Below are 9,463 nucleotides of genomic sequence, written 5' to 3'. Positions count from 1 at the left end.
GGTTGTATGCCTTGTGCGCATTTGATGGTGCAACTGTGCATCTCGCCCTGTGCCGGCATACGGTGCGAGAAGGAAGGCCAGGGAGCCTTATGGTGCATTGCACAGAAACAGATCGTGCTTTGTGCATTGAGAGGCCCATCCCGTGCGTACAACACTTCATTCACACTTCTCACCTCTCATTTGATTTGAAGGGAAAAGACTGGTCACTCGCCCCACCCTCTATGTCACTCTCTGTTGATAGTTACAGAGGGCAACCATACTCACTTCCCCATCCGATTAGGATGAAAGCTCGCGTCGCTCAATTGTTTGTAGATGAAGATCGCGTCGTCAATTGTTGAAAAGGCGTACCCAGGGAGGTAGCCATCAGATCGAACGTTGTGTTACGTAGGACATGGCGTCTGCTAGAGGACTGTCAAACGCTCTGCAGAAAGGCACATGACACAGCATACCAAGGGAGGCATCTTCAGAACTGGATCCTGAGGATGTCAACTAATGAATCCACTTTCTGGACTGCTAGGTGTTGCCACCTTTTCCATAGCCAGCTTCCCGCCCAAGGGTGTTAACCACCTTTTCTTGGAACGAGGCTTGCTATAACAGGGAATTTCTTCCTTTTCTCCCATAATAGTTTTTTTTTCTTTTCTTGTTTTTTTTTCTCTTTTTTTTTGTTTGTGTTTTGTTGTTGTTGTTTTTTTCCTATTCCCGAGGGTGTCTCCACCTGTTCTCAAAGAATAGGTCGGCATGACAGGGGCCGAAGTCATTTTCTCCCAGGACCGATATGTATATTTTTTTTCTTTTTTTCGAATTAAGCAAGGGAATGGTAGAAATACCATTTGTCAGAACCAACCTCTCCATTGCCACTGGTGGAAAATAGAGGATAGGAGATCAAGACTGGAAGGTGGGGCTGAGGGGACAAAGGGTTGCATCCACCTCATCAGGAGTGGCTGAAGAATGGCTATCAGAAGTAGCATCATAAGAGTGACAATGCCACGCCAACGGGGGAAAGGATCAGGTGATAGTGATTGTCAAGATCCCCAAGTACTTCTTCAGGCGATATCCATTGATCAGGAAGGGATCATCAGAGGCATCAATGGTCTGCACTTGGACATAGCCATTAGGGTTGACAACAAGTACCTTATATGGGCCCATCCACCACTATTGGAGCTTGCCAGGAAACTTGCCAAATTGTGAATCATAGGCTAGGACCAAATCACCTTCTTTGAACTCCTTGTGCTTGATGAAGCTGTCATGGTAAGCCTTACGTTGAGCTTGCGTGGCTTTCATACACTGTAGAGCCATTCTGCGAGTTTTGTCCAAACATTCCAAGTGTAGGATACGGCATTGCAGTGAATCATCATCTCCCAAACGCTCTTTGATAGACACTAGCAAAGAGGGCAATTCCAGTTCAATAGGGAAAATAGCTTCTGTACCATACACTAGCTGGAAGGGTGTCTGTCCTGTAGCTGCTTTATGGGAGGTTCTGTACACCCAGAGGGCCTCTGTAAGTCGATCATCCCAATCACGGTGATGTGTGGCAATCGTTCTTGTCAGAATCGAGCAGAGGATGCGATTGGTGACTTCGACTTGGCCATTGGCTTTGGGGTAATAAGGAGTGGACTTGCGATGGCAGATCTTATACAGCTCTGTCAACTCTTCCATGACTTTATTAATAAAATGAGTGCCTCTGTCACTTACCAGCTCTAGGGGACTGCCAAAACGGGTGCTGATATTCTTGTACATGAATAGGGCCACACTGTTACTATCGTCCCACTTTAGGGCTTTAGCTTCACACCACTTTGTGACATAATCCGTACATACCAAGATGTATATGTTCTGTTTCCTTCTAGTGGGAGGATCGATTGGGCCAATGAAGTCAATGCCCCACTTCTCGAACAGCTTGAAAGGAAGGATAGGTTGCAAAGGTATGGCACTTGTTTTGGTGGGTTTTTCCATTCACTGACAAGCATTACATCTTTTACAGTAATCATATGCATCCTTGTGGAGGGTCGGCCACCAGTATCCTGCTAGTAGAGCCTTCCTGGCTGTAGCTTCTCTTGCAAAGTGGCCTCCACATGGCTCGTCATGGCAAGCCTTCAAAACAATCCCAATCTCATCTCCTGCAACACATCTTCTGAGCACTTCATCTTTGCTTTTCTTGTATAGTGCACCGCCTAACAGGGTGTAGGGGGCTGATTCTAACATAAGCTTCTTCCTTTCCCGACTAGAAATGCTAGGAGGGTACTGTTGGATTGCCAGCAAATTGGCAATGTCTGCATACCAGGGGGTTACAGTTTCTACCAGGAATAGGGAAGCATCAGGGAGGTCTGGATCATCCTGCTCCTTGTCTGCAGTCTGTGGAATACGCGACAGATGATCAGCCAGAACATGGGAACGACCAAGTTTGGTAATTATTTCAAAGTCGAACTCCTGGAATAGAAGGAGCCATCTCATCATTTGTCCTTTCACGTCTGCTTTGTTCATCAGGAAGGACAGGGCCTCGTGATCCACAAAGAACTTGAAATGCGTTGATAATAGATAGTGTCGAAACTTCTCCAGTGCAAATGCCATTGCCAAGCACTCAAGCTCTGTCTCACTGTGTAGTTCCGTTCCCTATTAGTGACCTTTCGGCTTGCATAATATATCGGTTGATCTAATTTGGAGGGGCCCTTTTGACATAGGACAGCACCTAGCCCTTCAACTGATGCATCTGTGTGCACATGGAATTCCTTCATCCAATCAAGAGGCTGTAAAATAGGTGCCTGGATTAGGCATTGTTTTAGGGTATTAAAGGCTTCTTCACAGTCATCCGTCCAAAGGAAATCAGCTTCTTTCCTTAGGAGCTTGTGCAGAGGGGTTGCCTTAGTTGCAAAATGTACAATAAATCTTCTGTAATAGCCCACATAGCCAATAAATCTTCTCAATTGTTTGAGGTTTGTCGGTGCTGTTAAGGCGGCAATCTTTTCAATCTTTGCTGGGTCTGTTGCAATTCCTTGTGCAGAGACAATATGGCCCAACAGAACTCCTGAGGAGACACGAAAGACACATTTATCGGGGCTGAGAGAAATCCCATACTCTCGGCATCTGTCAAAACATTGCTCAAGGTGTCCCCAGTGCTCACGGATCAAACTATAGACATAGAAGTCATCAAGGTACACCTCAATGAAATCATGCAGATGGTTCTGGAAGGCCACCATCATTGCTCATTGGAAGGTGGCAGGAGCATTACAGAGCCCGAATGGCATCACTCTGTAGGTATACGTCCCCCATTCCGTGGTGAAGGTTGTTTTAGATTAGTCCTCTTCTGCGATTTGGACTTGGTTATATCCGTTGAATCCATCCAAGAGGGAATATAGCTCATGGCCTGCTAGTGTGTCCAACAGTTGGTCTGTAAAAGGGATAGGGAAGTGATCCTTCTTCGACTTCGAATTGAGCTTTCGGAAGTCAACACATATTCGGAGCTTCCCATTCTTCTTGGGTACTACCACAATGGGCGAAACCCATTCACTGTTAGCCATGGGATAGATGAACTCTGCTTCAAGGAGTTTCAATAATTCGGCCTTCACCAGAGCAGAGTAATTAGGATTCATCCATCTTTGTCTTTGCCTTACAGGTTTGGCATCGGGCTCTAGATCAATGTGATGTTGACATACTGTAGGATCAATCCCCTTTAGGTCTTTGTAGGATCAATCCCCTTTAGGTCTTTGTAGGACCAAGTGAACACATCTAAGTTCTCCTTTAGTAGGTCTCGAAGGACCACCAGCTCTTCTTCTGGAAGATTGAGACCCACTTTCAGGTGACGTTTGGTTCCTTCAACATCCAGGAACGTTACATGTCTTTCACCTTCCACTTCGCGAATAAATGCCCCACGGATTGCTTCTGGGTAGAGGTCTGACTCCAAGAGAGTTGTATCCTCGTCTGATGTCCCACTAGAACCAGTGTCCTCCTTCTAAACAGATGACTCATTCGTCTATTTAATTTACTAAAAGGGTATCAGAGCCTTATTTACTTTTGTTTGAGTGGTGACCTCTTCAGAACTCAAGGCTTCATCTTCAGAGGATGCGTCCAGGAATGTCACATAGTACAGACCTGCTAGAGGCTGTGACTTTGAGGGATTGGGCTTCTGTTGGCAGGGGGCATCATCATCATCTTCTCTTTGGATTGAACAATCAGGGCGACAAGAGCCATTGATGAACTTAATTTTTATTCTTTTAATCCATTGCTTATACAGATTCTGCATACTTTGGGGTCCATTGACCAACCCAAACGGAACCATGGTCATTCCATCCAGTACCCTAAGATATTTGGCCTCTGAGGTCTCTGTAGGGACGTCAACCAGATCATCCTCTATCAGAGGAAATTCTTCATCTACACTTCCATATCCTACTTCATTTTCTTTCTCATCAGTTTCATTCTCATCTTCTGGAGGCTCTGCCTCGGCTGCTATAGAGGCTCTATAGGAGAAGAACAGATCTTCTGCCTCTGCATCTGCTTCTGCTTTTGTCACTAGTTTTGACTCTACTTCTGCTTCTGGTTTTGGCTCTGTATCTGTTACTATCTCTGTAACTGTCTCTGTATCTACTCTGTCTCTGTTCTGTAGCCGCTTTGTCTCTGCTCTGTAACTATACTGTCTCTATACTAACTCTGCTCTGTCTCTGCGACTGTTATGTAACAGGGAGAACAGTACACCCATGCTTCTATTTCACTATCAAAGGTGATTTCAGAAGTTAATTCTAATTGAGGTAGGAGATATTCACCCATGGTCAAGGATTTTACTTCCCTTGGCAGTTGGCTTATAGTGCCTACTATTAGGGACTGTGCCTTCGTTTTCTTAGGAAAGATTTGCTTAATAGCCTCTTCATCTCCTAATGTACCATGTGTTACCTCATTAGAGGAGTCAGTTATGACTTCAATGGATGTGGATCCATTGCCTTTTTGCGATCCATACAGCTTTAACACCGCTTTATTGGGTCCTCTTCCTAGGGTTAGGGTTCCTTTGAACCGATCCGTCCCGGCTCTTGCTTCAAAAAGCCAAGGTCTTCCCAACAGCAGAGGGTATGAGGTCCCATAAGAATTTGGTTTGACCACCAAATATGTCAGCCAATAGTCTCTCCCTACAAGGGTTGTTTTTACATATGGGAGGATGCCCAACGGTTTGACTCTACTTTGGCCTGCCAATCTGATAAGCCACTGTGTAGGTTGAATTCCTTGCAACCCTAAGTCCTTCATTATGTTTACTGATGAGCCTCCATCAATCAATGCATCTGAAATGAAGCATCCTTCTATCCATACACTAATCTCTGGGGTTCCAGGATCTAAAAAGGCATTAGCCACATCTACTTCCTTTACAGGCTCCGAGGCCTTATTGGTCTCAGTTGCTGTTGAAGGAGCGATCCTTAATCCACACCTTCATGTCAAGATGCTTTTGAATCTCTTTCGACAGCTGGGAGATAGCATCAGCAACTTCCAGAATGTTAAGTTTGGTTTAAAAGTATCTAGGTCTTTGACCAAGTCATAATCTTTAATAGGATCCACATGCTTCTCCAGCCGAGTGGGGAATGGGGCTACACCCATTTTTATCTTTCCTTTTTCTTCTAACAATCACAACATCGACACTTCTTCTATTTCTGGAAGTGCTTTTGTATCATCTATCTCTTGGGCCTCTAGTCTTGTCTCTAGGACTGTCTTTGCAGCCTTCTGTGGCACTGTAGTGCTCTGTACTGTACTATTCTGTTCTGTACTACTCTGTCCCTCTGTAGGTAGGTTGAACTTCATAGTCTTGGCAGGAGAGTCATTTCCATTCTGAACCACTGGTTCCTTCTTCTTGGTGTGCGCCACAGTAGCAACTTCCAACTCGACCAAATTGGAAGCAGGTTCTTGTACCTTCTGTTGGCTATCAGTGACATTGACCTTTACATGGGCTGGGACTGGGACAGAGTCCTTTGCAGTGTGGCCTTCTCCTTTGCATCGACTGCATAAGGGCTTGTAATCCACTGACCTTCTGGGATTTGGACAATTTGGTGAAATGTGTCCCTTTTCTTCGCATCTGTAACACTCCACCTCAGATCTCTGACCACTGCCATACTGTCGTCCTCTGTAACTTTGAGAGGGAAACTCCTTGGACCGAAATTAGGACCAAAATCTCTAGGCTTAGGTCCAATATCCTGTGTTGTCATTTTAGATTTCAGCAAGTTGAATCTTGCATTTTCATCCTTTTGTCTTCGTTCATGCATCTATTTCAGAGAGCAAATATCCTCTGTATGGTTCTTCCGCAAACAATAAGAACAAAAGGCTCTAGGAATGGTTGGTTTTTGGGTACATTCAGTGGCTAAATGTCCCGCTTGATGACACTTTCCACACCAAGTATTTGACCACATCACATCTCTTTCGGCTCCTCAGAAGTGGATATATTGGCGGTATTCACCTTCAACGTCTGTAACTGCTCTGTAATCACATCCAGAAGCTCTTTCTTGATACTTGCAAACTGAGTTGGATAAGTCATCCTTCAGATTTTCACCTCCTGTAGTGCTTGTTGTAGGGTTTTGGGAAGCTTCTGTAATTACTGCATACACTGGTTGGGTAGATCCAGAAGGTCCTCTGTTCTAGTTCTGATTCAGAGCTTCTGTTGAGACTTGGGGTTGTTGATTCCAGTTGGTAGGATTCCACTGTTGTTGAGTCGCCATTGAAGGAACTGTTTGAGGCCACTGTTGTTGTGGTTGAACCATCATCTGAGACACTGTCGTCTGCGGTGACCACACTGCATTAGGTGCACTATACTGTGGCACTGTTTGCATCTGGGGATAGGGGTAGGGAACTGTCCCTGGGACCGCATTTGATGGGTATACCATTCCAGGCATAGAAGGAGGTAAGACTCCTCTTCCTGGAGTCATTGACAGCCTTGCTTCAACTTTGTCATACAATCTTGCACCTTCCACTGCGGCTTGTAGATTGACTGGTCTTCTCAATTCCACGAACTTGCAAACTTCTGGTTGTAGGCCCCTGAGAAACACTCCTTTCTGGATACCTTCATCCAAATGATGGTTAGTCCATCTCTTCAGGATGGATTCCATTTGCGAGACATAAGCTTCTACTCTTTCTTCAGAGTACTGACTTAGGTTCATGAACTCCTCTCGCATCCGCTCTTCAAAACCTTCACGCCTGAATTTAGTGAGGAAGGCCTCCCATGTGCCAAAAGTTCCTGCTACTTGTCTCTCATACCACTGAAACACCGCGCCCTTGAAAGTGGCGGGGAATATTGCTAACTAATGCTCAGGGGTTCTGGCATTGTTAGCCACACATGCTACCATAACTCTGCTACATGAAGATCAGGGTCTTCATTGTACTCTCCCTTAAAAACTGACAATGGGACTACATTTGCTGGCCTATCATCAATGTTTCCAGGACGAATCTGACTAGGAAGGGGACCTTGAGTCACCATGGGGACTTCTATAAAGAGTGCTTTTAGGGCGTTAAAGGAAGCTTCTGCTGCGAGCTTGTTCTCAGCTTTGATTTTTGCCTTCTCTCTTCTCACGTACCTCTGGACTCGTTCTAATGCTTGCCTCTTTATTGCGTCATTCATCAGGGGATTGGCTTCAACCAGTTGTTCTAGACTCAACAGTATAGTATCAGAGAGGACTTCAGTCTCTGAGGGATTCTCTCGCCAACATATCCTCTACTTACTTCTTTTCAACATCTCTGAATTCAGCTTTCAAACCACTACAGAGGGGAAGATATTCTGTTCTAAAAGTATCAAAACTCATTCTTCTTAGGATCATTGTTGCATCATTATAATAATGCTAGCTTCTGAGGGTTTCAACAGTGTATGTTGTGAAAAACACTCTGTCTACCAACTTCTAGTGGGTTGCTAATTGAACAAATAGAAGATTATCAGTGCACCAAGCATCTCATGTATCTTGCTCTGTTGAGCATCCACGAATAAATTCCAACTTTTTTCCTTCTTATCTTCGTGAACCTCTACAGACCAAGACTCCTGAAGCTTCTTCACAATCTCCCACTTGATGATGTCTGGAAACTTCTCAATGAATGCCAAATCTTCCATGGATGGTCATGCTCTCTGTTTTTGCTCTTCAGTTTGTTCCCAAACAGTTTGCCACCAAGATGCAAGTTTTTGCTGCTTCAACAAGAAGAGGAAATAGCCCACCACATAGAGCATGCATCATGATGGTGATGTGTTTCCGCCATTGTGGGATGAACTTCTTGTGTAAAGTGGCTTTGATTATGAGAAATTCTAACTCTTCAGTGGAAGAAGGAACCTTACAAACATCCATTGAATTCTTCTCTTCTTGGCAATGCCATTTCCTTCATTTTCAGCCTCTTCTGGTGCTTGTTGATGGCAAGTTTCCCTAGCTGTGCACCAAAAACATGGAGCCCCAAGAGGAAAACCAAGGAAAAGGGAATTCTCTTGCAAGAAAATCTATCTTGTAACATCAACAAGCTTTTATTTCATTCTTTTAATCATCAAAACAAAGAAAATAACAATTCTTCACGCAGCATCATAATAGATATCTCCCACGGATTTGATAGAATCAATCATATTCTCCAACATCTTCACAAAATCCATCAATAGAACAAAGAAAACAATGGAATAAACCATCTTTGAATGGAAATCAATCACATATTATCCATCTTCAATGTCTTCATAGTTCTCTCTCTCAATCTCTCATATAGAGTTACATTGTTTTGATAGATTTGACTATCTCTGACTCTCTCTCTCTCTCCATCAATAATACATCATATCCTCACTACAATACTCTCATAATAACCCTCAATAATCCTTCTTAGGTCGTGGATGCACCTCCCAAGAGGTATGTCTGATATGAAGAGTCGCCAGAGCCACTACAGTGTCTTTTCATAGCTCACTACTGTCACTGTCACTTAGTCTTCTCTTCAGTTCTTCAACAGCTGTTTCTTCCACTTGTTTTAGCTCTTTTGAACTTAGATTCATCCTTTCTAAAGGTTAGAAAACTTTCCCAAAGTCACACATACATTCTACAGAACACTTACAGAAGGTCTACAGAACAGTCACAGTACAGTACCAGAACAACTATAGTACAGTTATAGAGCAGAGACAGAAGCTCTACAGAAGATCTACAGAAGGTTACAGAAGGTCACCAAAACTTCATAACTCATACTAAAACCATTACAAACTCTCAAAAACTATTCAATAAGCTTTCACAAGATCTCAATCTTCATCAATCATCAATCCATACGTCATACAGAAGACAATCAGAACAAAACGGAAGCTATACAGAAGGTATACAGAACCAATCAGAACCTATCAGAACATCACAGAACCTCATATCTCCACTGAAAATCATCATGAACTTCCAAAACATAATCAATATCATCCAAAACACTCTCAAATACTTCCATTAACAATCATACATCACTCTAAATCCACCAAAAATCAATCATTTAGATCTCAAAAACAACAAAAATCAGTCAAAAA

Source organism: Lygodium microphyllum, chromosome 5, assembly GCF_053477565.2.
Source record: "Lygodium microphyllum isolate KBCC chromosome 5, Lygodium_microphyllum_v1.1.10, whole genome shotgun sequence".
Classification (NCBI taxonomy): Eukaryota; Viridiplantae; Streptophyta; class Polypodiopsida; order Schizaeales; family Lygodiaceae; genus Lygodium; species Lygodium microphyllum.
Note: the sequence above shows the minus strand (reverse complement) of the source record.